General features: G+C 43.7%; 1 protein-coding gene across 1 annotated transcript in view; it reads left to right on the top strand.

The window, feature by feature from the left end:
* The first annotated feature begins 2,799 nt into the window (after positions 1-2,799).
* Positions 2,800-26,198, top strand: part of PDE4B (phosphodiesterase 4B) — a 215,557-nt gene continuing 192,158 nt past the window's right edge. Inside the window, exon 1 of the mRNA XM_037403903.1 lies at positions 2,800-3,136. The gene's annotated coding sequence lies outside the window, so the exon portion shown is untranslated. The remainder of the gene's footprint in view (positions 3,137-26,198) is intronic.

Below are 26,198 nucleotides of genomic sequence, written 5' to 3'. Positions count from 1 at the left end.
TTCTAGATTTAATCTCTATGGAGTTTCACAAAGTTTAACACCCCTGCACACCGGACTCGTGATCAGATGTCTTACATGACTTGCTGACCAAGGCAGCATACGGGGAGGGGGAGAATCACCTTGTTTCTACTTGCTGCTCTTCCATGGCATTGAAATGATACAAACGGTTTGGCAGCCCCAATTTTGTAAAAGGTATTGGCATGTTTTGAGAGGCCTAGCAAAAACTGTAAAAACGTTTGAAGAGGGGAGAAAACACCATGTATGACTAATTTGAAGAGCTCAATCTACTTGACTTACCAAAAAGTAGCTTAAGCAGTGACTTGATTAGCATGTAATAAATATAAATTTTTGGTTTAGGCAGGGAGGGTGGAAGAAGTACTATTTGAAAGCTGAAGTCAGACAAGTTCAAATTGGAGCGGTAAGTAAACTTTTTATTGCCTGTTCCTCTGGTTGCTCACTGACTGCTAAGTGGTGACCTCTGCCTTATCTTCTGACCCAGGCTGGGTGATGTTGGGAGACAAACTTTAGTCAAATACACAATACCGAACAGGAGGAAGCCGGTGAATTGCAACGACCGATGAAGTACAGAAGGTCAGACTAGATCTGGTGCTGGTCTCACTTGCCTCTTCTGGAGGCAGTTGGGACCTGTGTGCCATATTCTTTCCCAAAAGCACACCCTTTGCATGACAGAACAAAGGTGTTCTCTACCTAAGGATGAGGCTTGGGGCAGGGCAAGCCTGTATATTGGTGCGGATCAGTACGTGTCCATCCCCGTGAGGGAGTGTATGGGGCTGTAAGACACCACAGCACCTTCAGACCTACAGTGCCATCCTGACCTGAGGCTCAGCTCCGTCTCAAGCAGGGCTCCTGCCATGCATTGCCGCAAAGGCTGCTTTGGCCACTGTTGCTTTGCACCAGGGCAAATTATCCCCGGACAGCTGCTTAGTAAAGTGATGTGGTACCAAGTGCCCTTCCTCTGCAGGAACTGCAGGCAGCCACAGAGGCAAAAGCCTAGCTGGCTGCTCTGTAAGGTGATAGCTCCCGTTTCTGCTGAAATTCAGCTGGCATCCCCGTTGCCCCAACCTCTGGTGTCTTGCTTTTGTGTGAGATAAAGGTCAGCTCCTGTGACCAAATGTAAGCATCCTTAGTTCCACATCCAACCATGATGTTGGGAAGAGATAGTAGTGCAAATCTTTCTTTTTGGGGACTTCAGACGTGATAGGCTACGAAATGTTGGGAGTGGTAGTTTATTGGCAAAGGGAAGGATGAGTTGCAAGTTGTAACAGTGCAAAACGTTCTAGAGAAATGCTTTTAAGTTGCTTCAAAAATTCTGGCACTGTGGGATCTGTATTCATGGAGGCTGCCTTCTGTACCCTTGCTTGCAGTATGAAGTAATGAAGGAAATACAGTATATACCTAAAACTGTAATTTGAATTAAAGTATTAGCAGTCTTACAATTTTTTTACACTACATGCACAGAAATAAATTTGCCCTTTTTTGGGGGGAAGGGGGAAATAGAAACTTTGTTGATAATTAGTTCTGTATCTTCTGTATGCAAAAATAAATGTCTGTAAATTATAGAAATCTCTCGAGCAGTTATTAACTCTTAGTTTTACCATAGCATAACTGAACAGCTATACAGACAACCTTTTTTTCCTGTTTATGATTGTGGTACAAAACTTTCATTCAATACTGTTCTTCTACACTGCACTGCATAAAGACTGGTTTATCAAGATCTGGTAGGGTCTGCACTGTGCATTTGTGGGATACAAGGGTATGGGATCATACTTGATCAAGAATTGTAACAAAGCAGCCTTCTGTTCAGTTTCCAGAGGCTGTAGTCATTAATCCCTGGGAAAGAAAACAAGGGTCTGTGTGTCATCCACAAATAGCAAGTTTAACTCTTAATTTAAAAGGCTTTATAATGAATGCACTCTATTTTTGTGTTCTGAGGTGTTGGGAGTTGGTGTGGGTTCTTTAAGCCACATGCTGCTCCTCAGTTGGGAAGGCTAGAAACTTCCTCTTGTAAAATGTGAACTAAGTTCTTCGCATCATTACTCCAGAAACTTGGCCTTTGATAAAGACATCAAACGCCCAAGGATCTTGCATCGCTCTTAGGATCAAACAGAAGCTCCTACCGTAACGAAACCATATAAAATGAGTTATCCTTATCTTCCACATCATGGGTGTTTGGGGGTGGTGTGACCAGCGAGTGGCTTTAGCATACAGCTGCAAGATAGTGTGCCATTTTTAGGATACTTTGCCAGCTTTAAGGTAAGCTGCTGCTTGTCAGCCAGCCTGAGCCAAGTGATGTTGGTGTGGCTTTCTGTGCCTCTCGCAGCATACAGGGCTGTGTACCTTCAGGGGGCCGTGCTGGGGCGTCCCCTGTGCCGCCCCTCACAGTGTACAGGGCTGCCTACCTTCAGGGGGCCGGTGGCTCCTCGGCCGTGGGGGTGCTGGCCGCTCCGTCCCTCAGGGGGCCGAGGGCGATGCTTCCCGAGGCAAGCCCTCAAGGCGCGCGGGCTGCTTCCTCTCCCGCGCTGCCCCTGCGGACGCAACGCTAACGCCAGGCCGGCTGTCTGCCTTGCGCCGGGTGCCGTGCGGCAGGCTTGCCCTCAGCGCTCGCCTTCCCGCCGGCGGGGGGGCCGGCCAAACGGGCTGGCGAGGCCCGAACGCCGGCGTGGCCGCCCGTCCCGCGGGGCTGAGGCGGGGGCCGCCCCGCTGGCTCCCGCGGCGGGCGGTGCCGGGCCTGGGCTCCCCCGGGGCAGGGCCGAGGGCTCCGGCGGGCCCCGCGCCCCCTCCCGCTCCCGCCGCAGGGCCGGCCGCCGCCGCGCGCCCCTCGCCGCCCCCGCCCGGCGGGCTGGAAGCGGGGCGCTGAGGCGCTGAGGCTGAGGCGAGCCCGCCCCGCGCCCGCAGGGGAAGCGCCGCGCTCTGCCGGCAGCGCGGGGAGCGGAGCGCAGCCCCGGCAGGTGGTGGCCCTGGTAGCTGAAGCCGCCGCCGCCGCTCCTTGCTCCCTCTACCAGCGCCGGCTGGGGGAGAGCGGCGGAGCCATGGAGCGCTGAGGAGCGGCGCTGACTGGGGACCCGCAGAGCACCCCCCTCCCCCCGCCGGCGAGGACGCCGGGCCGCCGGCGAAGGTAAGAGCTCCCCGGCTCTCCGGGCTCGCCGCTCCGGGCCGGGCCGGCAGCGGCGCTGGGCTGCCCGCCTGCGCCTCGCCGCTGCTCGCCTGGCCGGGCCGCCGCCAGGGCCGGGCCCCCGGCAGCCCCCCGGCAGCCCCCCCGGCGCCGGAGGTACGGGGCGAGGGGCGCGGGGGCCGGGGCCGGGCGCTGCGAGGCCCGGCGGGGGTGCGGCCTCCGCCTGCGCGCCGCGGGTCTGGCTGAGGGAGACATCTGAGTCACTTGTGGGTCGGTTTCTGCAAGTTTTGTGGTATTGAATCACATGGCATTAAGAACTGGTAGGGTTTTTTTTAAAAAAAAAGGTAGTGGTTTTCCAGAGAGGGAAGATGCACTTGTATTTATTTATTTTCTTGCAGTCTTTCTGAATTTCTGTTAGAATTATTCATTTTACTTCGCACCTGTTAAGGCTGTCTTGTTGAAGCATCGCCTCTCATTTAAAGGAGTCGGATTCTCGCGATGGAATGGGATGGGATGGGTGCCACGCTCTGCCCGTGAGTGGGGTCTGGTATCGGCTGCCCACCCAGCGGGGCCCGGCACCCTTCCAGCTGCTGGGGTCAGTCCTCCCAACGCTGCTTTCTCCATGACATTTTCTCTTCCAGGCTTTACAGCTATGCATCGTGTTCCCTAACATGTGGTTTGAGTCAGTTTGTTTTTTCTGGTTCTCCTTTTCTCAGTTCGGTGCCTGGTGGGAGTTGTGAGTTTAGAGAGGATCTGGAAGTTGAGCGTTTCCTCTGCGGAGCTCTGCACCGGCTCTGAGGCAACAGCTGCCTGCGAGCCCCTGGGTGCCGCACAGGCTGGCGGAGAGGGGTGCTCCTTTCCCTCCCTGGGTGAAGGTTGAGGAGTGATAAATCAGCTGTGATAGGCAACGAGCTATTTACTGTAGATCTCTCAGGGTGCAGCGTAGCCACGGAGGCATGGAATTGTTTTGTGTGTCTGCTGCAGTAGGACCTATCCCAAGAGGTCCCCTATGCTGGAGAGGGAGTTCCTGATAGATGTGTAAGGTATCTTAACGGCACAATTGATACAATGCTTTTTTTTTTCATTTGAAATTCTGATGTCCAGAGGAAGCACCAGTGAATAAGCTGAATAATTGCATTGGCACATTTAAAATCGAATGAAACGGAGAACTTTTTATACCGCTATGAGCAAGATGCTTATTTGCTGCATCCCTCACCACCAGCTTCAGAGATGGTGGCCAGATTGTAAATAAATCTCTGATTTATAAATCATCTAGAATCTAAAGCTCTTTAGTAAAAAGAGTGCTTTTCTAGTACACTATTAAGTATACTGGCTGCATATAGCAGATTATTCATTGTAATTATCTGTCTCTCTTGTCATCTAATCTATTCTAATACATTTCCATGGGCCTGCTCAGGTACTCCAGGTACAGCTACATTTTACTTTATTCTCATCTTTGAACATTTTAGATTCCGGTAAACCATTTTAATGTAATGCTTAAACATGAATCTGAAGTAAAATACAAGATGCAGCCTTGTTGCCTGCTTCTTCCGAAAATATATTTATGGAAGTGCCACAGAGAGTTTCGTAGCCTGCTTTGTCATCTTTCCTCTCACTTTTCTCAGTGCTCACCAGCCCCTCTGTTTGCCCAGCAGTGGCAGCTTTGTGTCCCAGACCTTCCTATTCTTCCCCAACCACCCCTGTACTTGCTTCCCAGCTCTTTCCACCTCACATGGAGGCCTCTTCTTATTCAGCATTCAGATCCTTACTGAAGAGTCTGACTTACCTGTCAGGAAGTTTGTAACGGATTAGCTGTCTAATCATCTCTGTGAACAGTAGTCTTGTTTAAAAAGTCATTACAGTCAACTATCTTGAATTTCCGTATATTAAATGGATAGCCATGGATAGGTTTGTAAAATCCTTCCTAAAACGGCAGTTTTAAGCATTGACAAGTTAGGCCAGTTGGGCTGATTTGTTTTACGCGAACAATCCTGCCCTGGAGTGATCTGCATTGTACAAGCTGTTCTGGTATAGATGTGAGTAGTTCTTATGCATTGAGAAAATGGTGCATAGACATACCTTTGTTTGTTTACATTTAAAGGCTATTATGCAGCAAATAAAGCATGTAAGTCTTTACACTAGTTCCATCAGTAAATTAAAGTGTCTAGTTATGGCAGTAGGATAAATTTAGCTGTAGCGGATGGAAAAAAACCTATTAGAAAGGCATAGAACAAACGATGATGTGAAAGTGCTCCCCTAAACTTGAAGGCTATTGCAAACAAATATGTGTCTACATATATTAAATATGAAGGAATTACTATCCTTTTGCTTTAGAAGCAATACATACATTGCTTCTAAGGCAAAAGGATATTAATCTGATGTTATTACTCATGCTCTGTTTTTTCCCCCTGTATTTCCCATAGTTTAGAGAATTAAAATAATTTGTCAGCTTCACTTTCAGATTCTTGCTGCTGCAGTGTTTTGGTTTGAGGCAGTGGAGAGGAATGGTTATTTAACTGTTTTATGTAGAACATTTTAGCTGAATTTCTTTAATTATGAACAAAGTTTTCAGCTTTAAAAACTTGCTTTTACAAAAAAAAGAACAAATTGATAGCGTCGTGTCGCTTGCTAAAAACATGCACGAAGGGCCTGTTTCTGCTTTCTGTTGGTGCCGTTCTGAGTGTGAAATGCCATTAGCTCGTGCCACTGGCTCTGCTCACCTGTAAGCCCTACATGCCATTATATTTCAAATAGCTTAAGAGTATATCCCTTATTCACATTAACATATTAAAAAGTGTGATGAATGGTACAGAGAAGGTAAGTTAAGACCCTTTTTCCTGGTCATACAATATAAAAACAAGTAGACATGCAGTGAAATGGAAAAATTCAAGACTGTTAATTGTTTTTTTTCATTAGATATATAATTAGTTGGATTGGGGGACTATTTGCTAGAGTGTTCTTGAAGCACAGAACTTGTCTAGATCCAAAGTAATTTCTGTAAATCACAGAAGTATCCAGAAATATGAAAAACTTTGCAAATACTAAAGAGACAATTTTGGAGAGCTGTAGAAAAGATGTAAATGTTTATCCATCATAGCTTAAGCCAGTCTCTGAGAAATAAGGCTTGGAGGAAACTTTCTAGGAGAGCAGATTATTCTGTGTCTGCCTACAGTAGAATTTCTTGCACTTTCTGTTGAAGCATCTGGCGCTGCTGTCAGTGATGAGAAAATAGATTAGTGGATGATGATGGATTAGATCTGTGGCTATTCAGATGCTTAAAATGTGTAATTCTGTAAGTGCACATGTGCACTCTGGGTTTGGTACTTTCTCATGTTTGTGCACTTAACAGTGCACTTTGCTTATTTTTTTAGCAAGTCAGGGGACAAAAATCCAGAAAATTCCCCTGTATTTGTCTTTGCTTCTCCCTTTTCTTTCTGTGTAGTCTTTTGTGTGTGTGTGTTTTGTGGGGGTTTTTCCTCCCCTCCGTCCATCTCTCTTTCCTGAATGTTCTCTCCTCTTTGGAAGCCAAGCAAGGAGTGTTAGATGTATTTTTCCAGTGGGGAGTGAGGAGGCAAGAGGAACCAAAAGCTAAGTCATGGGCTGGATAGTGCTTTGTGCATGTGTAGTTTGACTGCCTCCTTCAACCTAAATGTTGTCTTTCACCTGCTGAGAGATGGCCAGCAGGCAGAGGGGAGGGGAAGTGTCCCGTTATGGGGGGAGGCATTGTCAGGTGGGGCTGGGACACAGGGTGTTTCTGTGAGGGCAACCGGACTTGGCTACTGTTGGTGGGGGAGCCGTGAAACCAGGCTGTGACAAACTAAGATGTAGGATCCAGAGGGGTCTGTGCAGGTTCAGGGTGTGGAAGAAGTAAGGACAGTGTTGGTGTTACTGAAAATGTAAGTTGGGAATTGGGACAGTGTAGATCAAATGTATTGTATAGAGCAAGTTATTTTATATAGAGGGGGAAAAAGAGGTAGCTTATTTGGGGTAGAATTATAAAGCTTGGTACCTTATGGGCTGAACATCTTTACTTTTAAATTGTTGAAGAGTTAAGAGACGGGTAAGAGTTGGTGCTAGCAGGTGGTTTATGATGGGCTGTGGGACAGTGAAATGAGGCTGGATTGGATTTGGCTTTGGGGCTCAGGATGAGGTGGGTGGGTGATACAGCATTACTGTTGGTGTATGTGAAGTTTTGTAGATTCTGGTGGGGTGGAAGTAGCTGAGAATTCAGTGCAACGTGGCATAAAAAGCCACAGGAAAAGAGATGTGATGTCATGAGCTTAGGTGGTTTTTTTCCCCCATGTGTGGAAATGTGACATGTAGTAGTATGACTAAAACTAGGGTTAGGGTTTGGCAAGCTGTGGGGTTGATGCCTGTTTCTTTCTGTAACACCAGTAAGGGCTGATACTAACAGGGGGAAATGCCTTGAAGGATAAGTCTTGACTAGGGTTGAGCTTCTGAGCTTGGAATTAGAAATGGGAGCAGTTAACACACTAAGAAATGCGCTGAATTACGGTCCATAAACTGTGATGGCTGGATTCAAGTAGGCAAATGTCTCTTGATGGGCTCCGAAGATGAGCAGCCTTGCTGAGCTGGAGTTAAAGTCCAGGTTTCTGTTAAAACTTGCTATGCTTAGATGTTTCCTGTTAGGCAGTCACCCTTGTGAGCAGCCATATGGAGACTGCTTTTCCTACCCAGCAAGTGGAGTCAGCTCTGAGGTTTTTAGAGCCTTCACTCCATGAAGGATTCCATCCGACCCTTGGTGTAGTCATACTGACCCTTCATTGCCAGTAAACAAGGGCATTTGTCCCTTGCCTCACTGGCTGTAGCCTTGGGAATAAATGTGGATATTCCTTTCAGAGACCCAAATCACAAGTGTAACTAGAGCAGTCCTACCCCAGTGGGTCGTTCAATATTAAACATGATGTGTCAGCCCCTTTAGTGCCCTACAACAGAGGTTCCTTCAGACCAGGCTGTGGAGGTTGGCTGGGGGAAGCTAGAGCCCGGACTGTCCTGCCCAGGCAGTTGCAGCAAAGTTGAACTTGATCAAAGAGAGCTGCAAACTTCGTGATTTTTTTTTTTTTGTTTGTTTATCATTGAAAACCTTAAATCCTTATTACTACTCTTCAGAGGTATTTTCCCTACTGTTGTAGGCCATTCTCTGAAGATGAAAGCACTAAGCTGACTGAGGCTTTTACCGTTTCTTTTTATAATTGAAACACTAGCTAATTCAGAGGACCTTTCCTTCTCAGGTGATTTCGCTGTTGGTTGGCCAAGAAATAGTACAGCAGTTCTGTTTTCCTGCAGGCTGCAGGTAATTTGATGAGATGCCATTATTTCAGTGTATGATATGCTTTATCTTATATTAAATTAGTTTCTGGTAACAGAAAAGCAGCAGAAGCCACCAGGATCCTTTGCAATGCATCAGAGAAGTTAAGGTGACTCATGTTTTCTTTGTTTCTTGGAGTGTCATGAGTGATGCCCAGAAGAGGATGGAGGACCTCCTCAGTGGTTTTGCATTATGTTGAATGTCTAGGCTATGTTTCAATGGAAGCATGAGACTGCAAACATTAGATGACATTTTTGAGAAAAACTGTGAAAGTTATTTGCTGAAATAACTTCATTTGCAAACAGCTGCTTGTTAAGAACGTTCAAGTGACCTGACTTAGCTGCTAAAGAGTTAATATGTACTCATTTGCTCTCTAATTATTTGCAGCGCTGCTGATAATACCCTACTTTTGACCTGATTATAAGCAGCAGATTTTGCAGGGAACAGCGGCTATTTGTGGTAAAATGTATGCCTTCCAAGCATGAAGTGTTAGTGAGCAGCACGGAACTAGAATTTCTATAGTTAAAACATAACAGGTAATAAAAGGTTGACTAAAAGGGTAACCAAGCATCTGGTGCTAATACCTTTTTTAACAAATACTTTTCAACTTGCATGAACTGGGCAGGCATTGTTTGTGTGATGTTTGCAATGGAAGAATGATTTTTCACAAGGTATTCAAGGCATATTTTGTAAAACAATGCACAGAGCAGAAGCTCTGTTCTACAAATAAAGGAGTAGGAAGAGAGAAATGGAAAGAGAGGTCATCTAAAATAAATTCAAGGAAACAATACGGTCTTGAAGACTACAGAGAGCTGGGCAAGCATGGCAGAGTGGGGAGCAGCAAATAAGCAGATGCCAAAAGGGTGGCTTTGTAAGTCATGCCTGGGAGAGAAGTCACCTCTGCTTCCCCAAACCCCAAAGGAAACTCGACCTGTTGGCAGCGTTTTAGAGAGAATATTCTGCTGAGGCAGTGATGTGTTTTTTTACAAAGATACCTCAAGGAAGCTGCAAAAAGTAGTTTGCGTGAGAGCTTAATGCTGGGATTTTCTCATCAGTATTCTTTCAGATGTTTTTCTTGTACAACAGTGTTTCTAAACTTGTAAACAATAAGTTGACCCTTTCCTTTGGGAAAATAAATAACCATGGTTTTGCCTGGGGTCCTGGGTGAACTCAGGTGCCACTGACACAGAAAAAACAGTGTTTCTTCTGGAAACTGACGTGAATAAAGTGACTGTGTGCAGTATGTAAGTCTGGGAGCTGTTGGAGCTGCAGTGTTTTCTTACTGACATGTAAGAATCAGTTTAGGGATGTAAACTATGAAACATGAAAAAAAAAAGGGGTGAAATTTTGCTTGGTGGGGGAGAACCTTCTCTAACCTTGTTGCTAAACAGAAGCTAAACGTCAGAGTCAAGCAGACTGATGTGAATTGAATGATTTCTGCCTGCGAGATGGTCACCGAGTGAAAAACTACTTCAGAACATTGGCTGAAGGAACAGTACTATGCTCAGATTGAAAAATACAGTTTTGCAATTGATTTTTGTTTCATTCATGCTTTTGTAATTCAGTAATTGCTCAAGGAAGCAATAGACTGCATACCGCCTGAACAAACAGTACCAGAAAAACCTTCTGAAACTGCCAGAGCACTTGTTAAATGTGAAGGATAAATCTGGAGTGGAGCTCCTTGCAACAGGGATACTTTCAAGAGTGCTTATAAATAATGAAAACAGGAACTTAAGGAAGAGAGGAATCCAAAATTATTAATCCTCAGTAGTAACCATTTCTGAAACTACAAGCCCAAATAAGAAACAGAAAATGATCCAACCTCAGAAGAGCTCTTGAGAAGAAAATAAGTATAAAAACATATGGAAACCTTCGGGGTGAAGCTGCTCTGTTTGATGGGATTCTGTTCAAAGAAAAATCATATTCTCAGGATGCACAGTGTGCTCAGGAATACTAATAATAAATCTCACAGTGCCTGTGTGTGGGGCGAGAGCTAAACCCCCTACTGCCTATTTTGGTCATTCCACTTGAAGAAAAGGCATCTATGTATAATATTTGCAGTCTCTGTAGGCATCAGCTTGGAAAACTGTCACTGAAGTAGCACAAGATTTTCTGTTTTTCGTCTGAGAATGGCTAGTGTTATTGTGAACTTGAAACACCACTTGCCATTCTTGGGCAGAAGACAAAGAACATTTAGAAGCAGGATATTAAGTGTTTTTTGAGCACTTGGATTCAGATCGCCACTTCTCCTATAAGTGCTCCTCTTCCCACTAGAGAAAACTTTCAGGGTATCTAGGGTTTATCTTTTGGCATCCTCAAAGGAGAACGGGAAATTTGTTCAGGCATTGTCATCCTTGAAAGCTATAGAGGCTTCTCCAGGGAGCCTTGGTGGTGAGGTACAGTGCAAGAAGAACAAAGTTGGAGAGTCAGATTGGGATGAGCAGTATCCTTGCCTGCTAACCTTGAGGATTTTGTGACAGATCTTTGCTTGAGACAACTCTAAAAGGGGTACATCATCAAGAACCTCTAGGCCAGTGGCCTATTGCTTTAATAACAATTAATGTTCTACCATAATAGTTCCGAGGATACCCATCCCCACTGTTTTTTCCCAGGTATGCAGGGTTGGGAGAAGTGACTATGCCTCACTTGGTTTTTTGGTTGTTTTTTTTTTTTTTTTCCTTCTTTCTTTTCTCTGGCTCAAGTTTGCATTTCCTTTCTAGAATTCACTCAGAAATTTCTATTATAACTCCTCTTCACTGCACTTTCCTAATGAATTATGTATATACGTAACTTGCAGACCTCTGGATGGAAACCATTAACAAAAGATAAATACTTGGACTGGATAAGCAGGGTGATTAGAAGCCTGGCATTTTTACGAAGCTGGTGATCTTCTTTTCCTATTCTGAGCTTTTCACTTGCTTTCAACATATGCATAATGTTTTGGTATCCTGAAATCCCCTGCCTATACTGTTAGAGGTTTGATGTTTTACTTGCCATGTGTCCAGTGTTTGCCCTGTTCTGTAGGTGAACTGGGCCTGTGTGCTTTTTCACATTTTACATTCATTTTTATTGTTTTCTGTAATTTCTGGAGAAGCCATAGGAACTTCCCCCCCCCCTCCCCCCAAAGCTGCTTGTGGGTCACTGAATTGATTCAAATATAAATTGAAGATTTTTTTAAATGCCTTTTCTCGGAGAGGCAAGAACAAGGTAGTGTTTAAATGAAGTCAGGCACAAGAACTATAAAAATAAAGACTTGTTTCCCTAATGCTTAGTTTTCTTCTGGAGCCTATTGGCATATTCACAGAAAAACCATGTATTTTTAAAAAAGGAAAAATAATCTGGTCACAGGCAAGTAGCTAACTAGAAGGAAGGAGAAAGGTACATTCTTTAGCATCTTTCCTTGTTCCTTAATCATCCACTATCAGTGTAAAAAATGTTCTCTACAAGTGCTAGTCTACAAGATTAGTACTGTTATGGTGCAAGACTCCTATCATGTAACACATTTGTAATGAAACTAGTTCCTCAAATCATTTATGTGTAGTAAAAGTTAGGAGGTACTCGGTAAGCAAAAGAGGAGGTATTTGTTTAGACCTATGTAAAAATAAAGAAGCTTTATGATAAGGAATAGTACCTTAGCTCTAAGCAAACCTCTGTTGACTTTGTGTGCATCAGTAGAAAGCTTTGGTGAATTTTGCTAGAGTAAATATTGCTTCTCTTCCTTGACCTGAGGTATTACTGTTGTGGAGCTTCCTTGTTGCTCTTATCGGCTGGAGGAACTGATACTAGCTGCATTTATTTATTTTTTTGAGGGCCATTTTTTTCTAAAACAAGGAGCAAGCAGGGAGACATCTTCCAAATTCCTCTCCATGGCATGGCTTATGCTTCCACGTGCCTCTTCACCAGCAGAAGTGCACGTGCTCCTCTTCTGCTTCGCTGTAGGTATCCTGCTGTAGCACTCGCCTTTTAGGAAACTCCTTTCTGTGCAGGGCTTGAGTGCATCAGAGAAAGCATTGGCAACCATCCTCCAAGAAAAAATGCCTTTCTCCTTTCACATAACTCACTATATGATTAAACTGCAATATGGTGCAGTTGCTGGAGTAGTTACTACTATTGCCTTTTCCATTTTTACTCTGCAGAGATATCTAATGGTTTCTTTATTTGATAGGTCTTGTGGTGGTCTAATGGATCAAAGACCTGCACGTTGGTGGGCACCAGCACTTGCTTTCCAGTATGACAGTGTAAAAGCAGTAAAGAAATGGCAAACTGAGATGGAAGCCTCTACACCAGAGCTGCAGTACTCTCGGGTCCAGGCTCATCTTAAAGTTTGCTTGCGTGGAGTAGGCTGGGGAGTCAGAGCTTTGAAGTTGTTTTTTCAATGCTGTTTTTAAGAGGTGCATTGCAGCCAGGTAAGAAGTGGATTGATAAGGCAATGCAAATGGGTGATTGCTGCGCGGAGCTGTCTGTATATCAGCTGGTTCTCAAGGCAATGGATTGCCGCTGCCTGTAGCACTGTTGAACTTCTGTTCAGTACTTTGACTGAAAAGTGCAGGGGGTCTTTCCAGTCTGCAGATTAGCTGTGGATTTGGGAAAACACAAGAGATAGTTATAAAACCATCTTGAGGTCAACCTGCTTCTTTCCAGAGCTGTGTCAGTCCTACCTCCAGTACTTCAGGATAAATACATACGCATCATATTCGTTCTCTTTCTACATTTGTACCTGTTACTTTGTGGTTGAATAAAACAGATTTTCTTTAAGAAAGCTTATTCTATTCAGGAAAATAAACCCATTTTGGTTTTCATTTTTGATATTGTGTCTTTGGGAGCAAACAAGCTGCACCTGGGTTAAAGCTGTGAAGTGCAGTCATGTGGCATGCGCAGCTGCTTCATACTGTTTTGTGCTTCAGACATATACTTCCATTATTATTATTTTTTTGAAGTATGGTTACAATGATAGGTTTCAAAAGGGTACTTGTAGGTGTCTAACAACTATACTTTATAATGAGAGTAATTAAATTCATAGAAATTAGTCGTTTGAAATTAAAAGAAAATTGTGAGCAGCATGAAATTGTTCTCCCTGTGTTCTTGTTTTTATCACTGCATACTTGGTGGTGACTAAAATGCAGGCCATGTTTTTATACTGTAAGTATAAACAACTATTATTGTCATTTCTGTGAATTTTTTTGATTTAAAATATCTGGAGAAGACTTTTTTTCCCTGTTGGAAGTCTGTAGGCTCAGATCATCTTTTTCTGCAGAGGAGGGTGAAAGGAGTGTTTTCCATATGTCTTTGGGGTTAAAATTATCCTGAGCGCTGTATGGCTATGGTTCTGCAGATGAGTTCAGTTCTGCACTCTACTGCTAAAAGGGGTAAGTCTAAATGGAGAACGTGGCGAGAATGCTTCGTTCCTGAGTTGTTCAGGTTCTCCATCGCACTCAGTTGTCTCCATACTTACGGTTTGGCCCTTTGAATTAGCATGTCTTTAAGTAAGCAGTAGACATATTTCCAAAAATAAGTGATATTGTAATTTTCAGTTATTAACTCTTTGGGTATCTGCCAAAACTTCTATCACAGAGACCTGCAGTCATATTTAAGGACCTACAGGCTGTCTCCCAAGCCAGGTTAACTCACTGGGCTGCTGAGAAGCCTCTGCTTGCAGGAGGGATGCAGCTTGGTGGCTCCCCTTGCTCCAAGCTGTGGAGGAAGGAAAACAGCCAACAGCTAACATCTGCCCCTGGGTGGACATACAACAACGTATACTGAACACTGATGTGCTGCAAGTGCCCCTCTACAGATCCTGAGTTGCTGATTTTCAGTCTTTTTCAGCCCATTGCCCTCAAAACAGCTGGTAGTCATCTTGTAGCCTGTCAGGGTCTCGCTGTCCTTCAGAAGAGGAAAGGATTTGGTGTTTGGAGTCTTTCTGCGTTATTTAAACTCTGTGCAGGTCTGAAGTGGCAGGAGGTCAGTGCTGTTTAATCCCTGCATGAACGGAGCAGGCAGAGCACCTTCTCTGCCCTCCTGGTGCAGCCAGGCTGAAGAAACTTGCTGTCTTCCCTGTCCCATGGTGCTGCCAGGGGACACGAAGTCTTCGCTTTTCTCCTCCATGCTGTTGCGTAGAGGTGGCACTTCTGATCTCCAAAAGCCAATACATGTGAAAATGAAGGGGGTTAATTCTGCGTAGTGCAATGCTGCTGGACCTTAGGATTTGCCTTGAGTTTCTTGCATTTTCCTGCTATTTCCAGCAGTAGAGATCTGCCTGTTCCTACCCTGAGGCTGTGAAATGTAGACCTAATAAATTAGTTTCTGACTGCTTCTTTGCTTGTGCTTTCAGTAGTTTTGCTTGCAAAGCATTCAGTCTTTCTCTTCTGGGATGCATTATAAATGCCACTTTCAGCCAGGTTACAGGCTGTTCTGTGCACCATGTTTACTGTAGAAAACCAGCTGTGGGTACATCTTTCACAGATTTATTTTGGGCATCTTATTTGGTTTCAGGAAAAAACCATTTCCTTCTATTCTGAGTTCTCAAAGGAAGGAATATGAGCATTTCCTTATCTTGGTGGCAGCACATTTATGGGGGGAGCACCTGAGTGTTGGAGTAAGTTAGGAATGTAAACGCCTTTTGAAAGGACAAGAGAAGCTATCATATAGTGCCTCCTCCAAAATCCTGTATGAACAGATTAAGTTGAATGTAATTAATAACATCAAGAAGAAATCCATTAAGTTGTTATAGTAACTGGGAAGCTAAGGTTTCAAATGTATGATCTGAGTGACTCAGCTGTGGGGGAAGGGATCTGAAAGCCCACATATGGAGAGCTGGCAGCATCCTTTTCCCCCAGTCTCTTTTCTGTCCATGTCCCAGGAAGCACCACTGCAGGCACATTGCGTGATTAAGACTCTTACCAAACCCCGAGTATATTTGTCAACAGGAAGGACAAGTTTATTCTATCCACCCCATCTGCTGCAAAAACGTGTTTGGTTTTCCTGTTGTATATCCATGTAACGATTAATGCTCATCTCTACAGCATGTCTGGAGATCCTGAAGAAAGTTGGCAAAATACGTCCAAAATAAGTGGTAGTGGTAGCAGTGCTAGGTCTTTCTGGGAGGCTTTTTCATAATGGGTAATAAGGAATCTGTGGGTTCTTGGGTCCTGCAGGGTAGCACCACCTCATTTCTGGAGGTCCCCTGGAGCGAGGGTATCTACTGAGGTTTCAAAAAAGGGAATTTATTTCCTGTAACTTAGTTGGGATCTTTTTATAGATACAGAAGGAAGTATATTACTTTCATTGACCTCTCTAAAAAATACTTGTGTAGAGTCAGTGTGGGAAAGGATTGTTTTATTTGCATATCTATGGTCTTTCATCATTTGCACTCTGCATTTTCTTGGGATGCAGCTCTCACCACAACAGTATATAAACATTTACCTGCTTCTCTGCAAGTCTTAACATCAGGTAATGGCATGGATGTCTAAAGAACAGAGTGCAGAAATCTGGGATGCTTTTTTCAGCCTGATGTGAAGATATTTTTTGCCATTGTAATTGGCTTGGTTCTTAGTACGCAATTCTGCATCCAGAATTAATAATAAACCTTTGAAATAGCAAAGGCTTGCTATTTCGTAGTGTAATTCTCATGTGTGCAGCTTCTGCCTTAGGAACAGTGAAGTCTTTGTTGAGCAATTAATTGTATAATGGCAATCTTCATACAAGATAAATGCACATATGTTTAAGTGTACAAAAAATTACAGGTGAGTATATGGTTGTACTAAAGGCCCTACGGAAATACTCTGCCACTTGTGTAATTTGGGATTCTTTGATCTGCTATCTACTGGGGTGACAAGAACAAGGTGAAAAACTGATACTTTTTTTTAATCATTATATTCTCTAAACTGTAATAAAGATGTTGATATATTGCTTTAAATTTTGCAGGAAGAACAATTCCTGCTGTAAAACACATCTAGTAATTTAATACTGCTGTTTTACTACAGGAATATGGGTGCCCTTTAGTTTCTCAGTAAGGCAGTTCTGAAAGATGAGAGCTTTAAAACTCCTCTGTACTTTTTACATATTGGAGATTCATATAGCTGGTGGTAAATTAATGATTTGGTGAGGCCATAGTAAGGCATATATCCTCTTAATCTGCTGTCCATCTTTGAAAATCCTTACATTTATTTTCATACAACAATTTATAGAAATGAAATAAAACATGCAAGTAGCCCTAAGTCAGTTCTTTTTCTTAACTGATTCAAAACTCTGTTACCGGAGAGTGGTGCAGAAAGCCCCTGGTTGCCTGGTGATGCGGTAAAAAGTTAGTGGGTTTAAAGATTTTTCCTGTTCTGGAGAGATGAGTCTAGAGAGCAGGTGCAGTGGAGGGCACATTACCATGGCTGTCACGTTGCTGTGTGGCTGAACAGGGCTGTAGTATCTCCCTGCAGGGGCACCGTGTCCACACGAAGCCCCTGCACGATCCAAGCAGCCTCTGCAGGCTTCTCAGCTGCTCAGTGCAGCAGTGCTACCTCTCCAGTGGGAGTTTCGTTCTTGAGAGCAGCAGTGGCAGCAAGGCCAGGTCTTTGGTGTGTGATCTTGCTTATGGGAGAAGAATATTGGATGAGCAGGCCATCTTTCATTTTGAAAGCTGGCATTTCTCCTGCCCAGAAGAAAAGTCTACTTTGCCACCCTGAGAAAGGAAGATGGGTTTTGTCTAAGCATGTGATAAGGATGAAATGGGAAACCTTGCAGAAGTGTTAGGCCACTCATGTGGCTTACAGCATTTTGTAGGCTGATGCCTTGTGGCATAAAAAAAAAGCAAGTCGTGTGCAAATCAGGCTGCTTTGACTTTTTTTTGCACTGGAACAAGCGAAAAATGTCATATTCTTCCTCCCTAACCTAAGGTTAGCTTGAAAGAATACTGTACTGGTAATACCTAAATATTTCATTTCTGGAGAAAAGATACATGAGGTAGTACATAATCATCTGTGGCCAACAGAACTACCTGTTTTAAAAAGAACTCAGATGTTTTGCTTCATTGCTGCAAAGGTGGGGAATGGTCTTTTGCCAGCACATTTTCAAATTTTATTAGAAGAGCAATATTAATTGCATTTAGTGGCGTTCCCTTTACCAGTAGTTGAGTATCTCTTACTTTATGGGCCAGAGACTGTTGAAATTTTACCAGTTATTACATCTGTAGATACAAATGCTGACTCTTCACATCAAGACTCCCATCTTCAGTTGCTGTTTCTCAGAATTGCCAGCTGTGTGCAGAGCAGTAGTTGTTTTCTTGGTGAGGCTGTAACTAGGTTGGGATTCCCCTGACCACACTTCGAACAACCTGGGATTCTCATACATCCCTGTGTTTTGGAATGTTTAAGTTTGCAATTCTATTTGCAACTTCTGTGTTGAATAATTTGGACAGAAGAGCCAGAACTTTCATGGTGACACACACAAAAGAGCCATGACATGAAGCCTGTCCCTCTGAAATGATGTCTGTGCTCTGAAGCGTGGGGATGCTGCAAGTAAAGGTTACTGAGCAGTGCACTGCTCATTAATTGTGCTCTTTGTAGTTGTTGCAAGTATGCAGCATGAGGCAGACACTGAGTGTTGGAAGTATCACCCCACATAATTAAAGGTTTGAAGAGATTTAAATAACTAGGAAAAAAATGACAATGATAACAATGAGACGTTTGAGGAAAAGGCTGGTGTTACCACTTTCAGCTAACATAATAGCACTTGATTTCTGGGAAAACTGTGGAGCGATCTGAAGTATCCTTTCATTTAAAAACATAAATGTTTGTAGTTTCAGCCTGGAATCTACAATAATGCAAATATTTTCCCAACAAGCAAAATATTAGCTACTGAAAGAAACAAAGTAGCACTAGTATAAAGAAACAGTAGCATCTGCTTTGGCTAAAAGAAAAATCCTGGAATGAGAAAGCTTAAATGTTCTTCTAATTAGGCTTTTTCTAAGTCTCTTTTTATAAATTAGTTTTTCAGAATACAAAAATGTTGTCATAGTTGCCTCTTTAACCACTCCCATTAAAATATTTTACTTTATATATTTTAAGCTAGTGGTTGGTAGAAAACATCTGTGCATGTGAAGAATGCCAAAGGCTTTTCCTTTAGTCTTAATTGTCTTTTATTGCATGGACAGACAGAAATTTCATTTTGGAAATTGCTAGTATGGAGGAAAACTGGGATATGTCAGGTTTGTAGGTGACCATGCTAAGCTAATGCAGTCAGGTCCTCTTTAATAGTGTGAATGCCATGCTTTGCCTTTGCAGGTGAGATGTGAAATTTAATTTTAATTACTCTCTGTTTCTGCATAAAAAGGGGACTGTCTAAAAGGTGGAGCCATTTGATGAACCACTTATCCTCCAAAGTCAGTGTTATGACAGATACTTTTAGGCATGAATTTTGGAATGGGTTTGAGTTCTACTGAGAAGCCCGAAATCCTACATTTAGAGAATTTCCTTAGTTCTAAATGAACAATTAAGTTATTTTTTTGAAATCTGAGAACGTAATTCTTTTTTTGACAGATAGAGGGGAATAAGGCGAACAGTGCGAGTTAAAAATAGGTTCTCTTTCCTAATCTGTACGTATACAGCTTGCGTACTCTTTCCTGGGTGCCCTCATGCAGTGGTAAGCGTAGCTGGTTCTCTGTCCTATTTCTGGCTCTGCTTTGACTCAGAAGTGGTTTTGAGTCAGGTGCTGCTTTTTTTTTTGGTGCGCTTGTGTCCGCTACTGCAGGGCTGGGCGCACTCATCAAATGCTTTGAGGTCTGTGGGTGAGAGGTGTTGCAGCGATGTTAAATGTGTCCAAAACTTGGGTAGGAGATGCTGAGGCAACAGTTAGCTTTACTGTTAATATATGGCTGTTTTTCTTATGTGCGTGTTCCAGGATATTATATAAAATTTTTGAGACAATGCACTGTAGCACAGAATTATTATTGTTGTACTTAATAATAGAAGCTACTGCCGCACAAACTCCGTGATCTAAAAAAATAAATCCATTGTATTTCACTAACAAAAATGATGCTGCAGACAGGCAGTGTTGATAGGAACAATATATCATGCGTGGCTAGATGCTGTTACCCCAGAAGTAACCTCATTTTGTACTCATTTAGCAGCACGGAGAGGTCTCTCCCAGGCTGTTCTTTCTTCTTCCTTGGACTCCTTACAGGATTGTCTTTTATGAGCAGTCTAGGATGCACAATTTATGAAAATGCAATTTATCAGCTGCAGAATCCTTTTTCCTGGTGAAGAGAGGACACAGGGGGGCAGATGAAAAACGGCAGCAGCTGTTTACCTTGGCACCAGGCATCCTTTTTATTTAGTTTTTGTGTGTGTCTGTGGTCAGAAAAAGCTATTTACGTGACCTCGCTGTGTTCATGATGGAAGCATTTACTCTCATTGGCCATGGAATAGGTTTTGCCTCAGGCAGCTAAATTGGTTTTTAGGTGGTGTTTCACGGCCCACAGGGTTGTTTTTGAGGCTGGGCGGTGGGATGAGCGGGCCCTGCCTGAGCGTGACTATCTGGTACAGAAAACCACTGTGCTGCATCGTGGAGAGCTCTTTCCCCAGCTGTTGACTAGTGCCTTCTCTTGTTTGAAGATGCTGCTGGGTATCTGATCATGTTTGTTCAGTCCCTCATCTCCCATTTTATAAGCCATCTTCAAATAAGACACAGCAGCAAGAAGGCTTATGGGAGACTCAAGGGAGATTCTTAATTTTTATGAGATTTTTACTTGCCTAAACAGTACAAGGGGAAAAAAACAACCATACAGGGCTGTGTGCCTGGCTGCTGGGGAGGGAGTGAGGTGGTGTTCATCTCCTTGTGGGGTGGGAGAAGGCTTCTGGAGCAGCATGGAAATGACATTTATAACAAGTCTCTTACTTGCGTGGGGCATCCCCAGAAGGAGCCAACCTCAGCTGCCGCGTTGCGCCGTGACTTCTCTCTTCACGTAGACCTTGGTGGCCAGGCACAGCTGGTCGGCAGGTCAGAGATCGGGCCACAGCACTGGCTCTGGTAGGTGGGGTGAGCTGCTGCCCTGTGATGCAGATGCAAGGCACGGATAAAATGGAGTAGCTAAGCCTGTCCCTAGCAAGATTTGAAGGGTCTGCAGTCACAAAGCTGTTAGCGTTTCTCATAGATGCTTTGAATTTTCTCCTTCAGCCTCTTGCTGTGTGGCTGGTGTGCAGTTAAGATTTCTTCTTGCTGTTGTGGGTCCCCTCCTTTGCAGGTCTCAGCTAGCTTTGTTTTGGTTCTCAAGGGACCTCTTGCTGTGCTGATTTTGCATTTCATCTTTCTCCACTATTCTTTTGCATTTTTTTCAAAGAGAAAAATTGGGAAGATTAGGAATATTCCTCTGTTACAAGAGTTCTTCTGAGGATGGTCTTTATTTGTAGGCTTGATTGTATACTTGTGTGCTTAGGATCATTCTGTTGCTTTGCTGCATGGCTTCAATATTTTTATTTTAAAAAGGTGCGGGGGGTAATCCATCTTGCAGACTGTTTGAGCTTGGCCCTTCCCATAAAAACTTCAGAGGAAAGAGAGATCTGAGGATTTTAGAACTTCTCCTCTTGGACTAGAGCGATCTCTGGGTGAGTGTTTAGGAAGGTAAGAAATAAATCAGTGGCATGAGGCAAGTGCTGTGTGAGCTGGCCATGACACAGTAAGTGAGTTTCCCCACGCTGTTCATCCAGCACATGCTAATCCTGCCTGATCTGCAGCATTTCCGTTATCTGTGTAGACCAGCAAGGCTTAATGCGTTATGCTCCTTTCCTAATAAAAACACAGGGGGAATATGAGGTCTATTTTTTTTAAAAAAAAAAACCACCAAATCTAAAGGGGGGAAATTTGCGTTGTGTGCATTTTCTGCCACACTGTTTTTTGTTGTGCTTTTAAACTGATTTTTTTTTTTTAAAAAAAGCATAATTAATTGTTCTTTGCTCTCTGGATGCAGTTCAGCTCCACTCCAAGGTGTGGGAGGCTCTTCTAGTCATATGCACATGGAACAAGAAAGTATAAATTGCATCTTTTAATAGTATGCTTCACTTTTCTAAGTAATTACCTTGAAATCCTGCGCATGCTGGTAGGCAGCACTATTAAACTGTATCCTTTGTTGCTGTCAGAACAGATTTTTAAATTAATTGCATTTAACCTCAATAGTAGACAAACGTTTTTAGAAAGGTAAGATTTAAAAGCATTAACATAGTAAAGAAAATAGAATAGTGTTTTCTGTAATTCTTTCTTCTGCCCAGGCTATTAACCTTTGCCTGAAAGTTCCTGAAAAAAATATGGTCATATTTTCTGAGTAGTAATAGTGAAAAATATTGCTTGTCTGTCACAGGGATTCTGCAGAGCATGTTGGGCCTAATGACAGTAAGCAATGTAATGATAGGTTCAAATTACTGTTGATTTTCTTACCATAACTGAAACAAATGAAGAGCAACGACAACCTGATTGTACCCTCTGCTGGAAATCAGGAAGCGACTGGAATTTCTGGAATAGACTGACATGGTTATTCTCAGCTTTAGTGATTAGGTCGCCAGAGAAGAGATGAGTTTTTGCAATCCTCTTAACCTTTGTCACTGAAATTGGGAGTAAGAAAACTCCTTAACACCAATATAGCATTAAGAAGCAGGTGATATCTCAGTAAGAAACCTCCTAATGAAAGTTAAGACACTGTTGTAATAAGGGTAATTTACCCAGTGGTAACATGGGAAGGGAGGGGATTTTAAAAATTGTGGGGTTTTGTCCCTGCACGACTTTGACAGAACTTTCCCAAGTATGTACAAAGAGTATCCTGTGTATAGAATTTACCTTTTATAATAAAAGAGTTGGTTTAATTTATATTGTAGATAAATTTGGAACTTTATCACATGGCACAGATGTGATGGCTTAAAACCAGCAAATTAATTTAGACTGGGTTTGCATACTCAGCCTGTAATTCACAGGTTGGCAATTATGAGAAAGCTTAAAAGCAGCCTTACAAGGGGACAAGCTGGAGTAATCACTCCTCTAGTTGGATCGTGTTGGTAGATCCTTAGCACTTCTATGGGAAATGTAGTTTATATGAGAATTGCAGTGATAAGCAATAAAGCTAGTTTTACCTCTCAGGGCAAATCCTTCTTTTCTGAGTCTGTTTTCACAGGTTCCAGGCATTTGTGTGCATAGATGCCCTTGCGTTGATTTTGTGTAGTGCTTTGAAGTCTTCTCGACATTTTATGAAAATTATAACAGATTGAGTTTTCTGAGGAGGAGTGAGTTTCTCAAGAGTTGCCATAAGCTCTGCAGACCAGTTTAGTTGCTTCTGTTCAAAAGAAATGAGAAAAGACCACTGAAAAAAACCCACCACCTTTTTACTCTCTAAAGAGGAAGTAAAAAGGGCTGTTTGGGAAATTCCTATGTATGTATTTCTGGGAGGCTATGTCCAAGTAGCTGGATGTTTTAGTGGTAGTCACAGAGCTAAAAATTTAGGGCTCAATACTGAAAAAAATAGCCTAGCACCTAAATTGGTAGAAGGGAAAAAGTTACAGTTAATTCTTCTGTGGCTCGAGATGTGTGCATGTGAAATGCACAAAAAGAAAAAAAAAAGGTAAAATCTCTGAAACTAATTTTTCAGGGGAACGTAATTTCTGCAGAAACATTTGACTGGTATTTCTTTGAAGTTTTGTTTGTTGCATGTACAGCTTGTAACCATACTGCACGTTAGTTCCTGCTGTAGGTGGATGGCTCCAGTACCTGCGGTGCTGCTGCCATGCTGTGCAACCAGTTGGCCGTGACCTCCATTTCCTTTTCTGTAAGCAAGCTGACCTTCTTAGCAGTCCCAGGGCGAAGAATTGCTCTCACATTCTGGGGTTGCTGGTTTTGTTTAAAGTAAAATACAAACCCATCACTGTTCAGGTACCGATTACTATTTACACCTGAAGTTTCTTTTGACCAATGTTAAATCCATGTAGGGTTTATTTTTCTTACAAAGAACCGCGTGCAATTTCCAAGCTTGAAATGAGAGCCCATGTGTTTCGTCTGGGAGAGCTAGACCCAAGATTATCACTTTTTTTGTGTGACTGTCACCCTGTCTGACTACTCTCCCTGTGAAGTTTTGATGACTTTTAAGGAGAAACAAGTTGTTTGAAACCCAGCTCACAAATGATGTAATTATCTGTGTGGTCAGATAATCTTTTTCATCCCAGCCCTTTCCTTAGTAAAGCTTCTCTATTAATTCACCATACAAGTTTCTGGTTTTATCTGTGATCATCCTCAGCTTCTGCTGAACCTGTAAGGATATGCATTTTGTTGCTAGGAAAAATACTGCCCCAGTAATGTGTGTCATGGCCCTGGCAGCGCTGCTGGCAGTTAGGAAGGAACAGGTATGGTACTGCAGAATGTGCTGTATGATCTGGGTTTCACTGGGTTTTGTTTTTCATTCTCTCCCAATCTTTGTGTCTTGCCTTCTTGAAAAGTGGGAGGAAATTAAGAGTATGAAAGGAGCCAGATAAACAGCTCTGCTTGCCAAAACCTTTTGATAAGCCAAAGAGCTAGCACTGCGTGAGCAGCAAAAATCTAATCCTCCTGGTCCAGCCTTGTCTGTGTTACATCGGTGAGGGGAGTGTCCTTAGGGGTGAGAGGGCTGATCTGCTTGTCGTGTAACCCTGTGGCTTTAAACCTGCCCATGCAGAAGCTGAAATGTGTGGGGAAAACTGTGACGTGGTGAAATGTGTGTCTGGTATTCCAAATCATACCAGAACTTGCACACTGAGATGTGTTTTAGGAATTTCTTTAAATAGTGGATTTCACACTGGATGAGTTGAATAGCTATTTTTAAAAAGGTGTGTAGGAAAAGGAGGATTTATAACACACATCTATGTAGTTCTGTTCTCACCACTGTCAGTTGCCAAGTTTTGAACCCTGTTAATTCATACCTTTGCTATAAGGCTTTATCACTCTGAAATTGCTGGAGCGTTTACTGTCATTTTTAAAACCCATGGTCATTGAACACAAAAAACTCAGGTGGAAGAACTAGGGCAGCTTGAGAAATCTCATACCCTACCTAGGATGTATTCCAGCAAAATGGGTTAGACCCAACTGCAGCACCGAAAGAGTAGTTTTCGTTGTAGTCTAACATCAAATACAAAGCCTTGCTGCTTTTAGGCACTCCCACACTTAAGCAGCCCACTGGGATATAGTTTCTTTTTGAAGAATTTGGGTAGTGGAGAGAAATTCTTCGCTTGTAAAAAAGATTGCATTAATTAGAAAATGTGCATGGGAAAAATTCTGCAGTAAGCCTCTTTCGTTTCTTTTCCCCTAGATGTTCATCCCAGGTGTCAGATCTTTTATGTAAAGACACAAGAAAAGAATGACTCAGATTTGAACAGTAATTTAGTCATGACTAATGGAATTCTTACATTTTCTTGATAGGCTCTTCAGAAACGCGATCCACATTGAACAAAATATGTTTTTTATAATTATTCATGTTCTGGTTAAATTTACTTTAAGAAATTGATAAATATTTATAAAGGAAAGGGAGTTGTGGTATAAGAGGACTCAGGCATCCACAGAAACGATGTGCTAGTCAGTCTCGTCCATCTCTATTTCTTCTCTCCTCATGTCAGTTCTGATGCTGAAGTTCAGCAAAATTTAGAGACACTCTTAGACTCTCAATCTTTCAGATTTTGTTTTCCGAAGATGTTTTCCTGGATACTTACTTGTGTGTGTATTTACTATGTATTTACTTATTTATTTATGTTGGTTTGTGAACTGACATGTATTCAGAGCGAGCTGGTGGAAATGCTCACCAAGCCACTTCCGATTGTATCAGCAGCCCCGGCCAACTGGGGAGGTCCCAGTTGACTGGAGGACAGCAAATATGATGCTCATCTACATGAAGGGCTGGGAGGAGGATCCAGGGAGCTACAGGCCTGTCAGCCTGACCTCGGTGCCGGGAGGGTTATGGAGCAGATCATCCCGAGTGCCACCCCACGGCACGTACGGAACCACCAGGTGATCAGCCCAGCCAGCGTGGGGTTATGAAGGCAGGTCCTGCCTGACCAACCTGATCTCCTTCTGTGACAAGGTGACCTGCTCAGTGGATGAGGAGAGGCTGTGGATGGTGTCTGCCTGCACTTCAGTAAAGCCCTTGGCACCATTTCCCACCGCATTCTCCTGGAGGAACGGCCCGCTCATGGCTGGGCCGGGGGTGCTCTGCGCCGGGTAACAGCCTGGCTGGGAGGCCGAGCCCAGCCAGTGGCGGCGACTGGAGTGACCGGCCGCCAGCGGGACGTAGCAAGGGGTGTCCCCAGGGTGCGGGCGGGGGGCAGCCCTCTAACACCTTCACCCATGACCGGGGCGAGGGATCGAGCGCACCCTCAGCAGGTTTGCAGGCAGCCCCGAGCTGGGGGGTGCTGATCTGCCGGGGGGTCGGCCGGCTCTGCAGGGGGGTCTGGGCAGGCTGCGTCGAGGGGCCGAGGCCGATCGGACGAGGGTCCCCAGGGCTCAGTGCCGGCCCTGCCCGGGGGTCACACCAGCCCCTGGGGGCAGGGGGCTGGGAGCTGCCCGGCGGGGAAGGGCCGGGGGGGCTGGTCAGCGGCCGCTGGACATGAGCCGGCAGCGTGGCCGGGTGGCAAAGGAGGCCAGCGGCGTCCTGGCTGGTACCAGAAACAGTGTGGCCAGCAGGGCCGGGGCAGTGACGGCCCCCTGCGCTCGGCACTGGTGAGGCTGCACCCCGAACCCTGTGTGCAGGATCGGGCC

This window comes from Falco rusticolus, chromosome 11 (assembly GCF_015220075.1).
Source record: "Falco rusticolus isolate bFalRus1 chromosome 11, bFalRus1.pri, whole genome shotgun sequence".
Classification (NCBI taxonomy): Eukaryota; Metazoa; Chordata; class Aves; order Falconiformes; family Falconidae; genus Falco; species Falco rusticolus.
The sequence above is the reverse complement of the archived record's forward strand: the minus strand, read 5'-3'. Positions and strand labels throughout refer to the sequence as shown.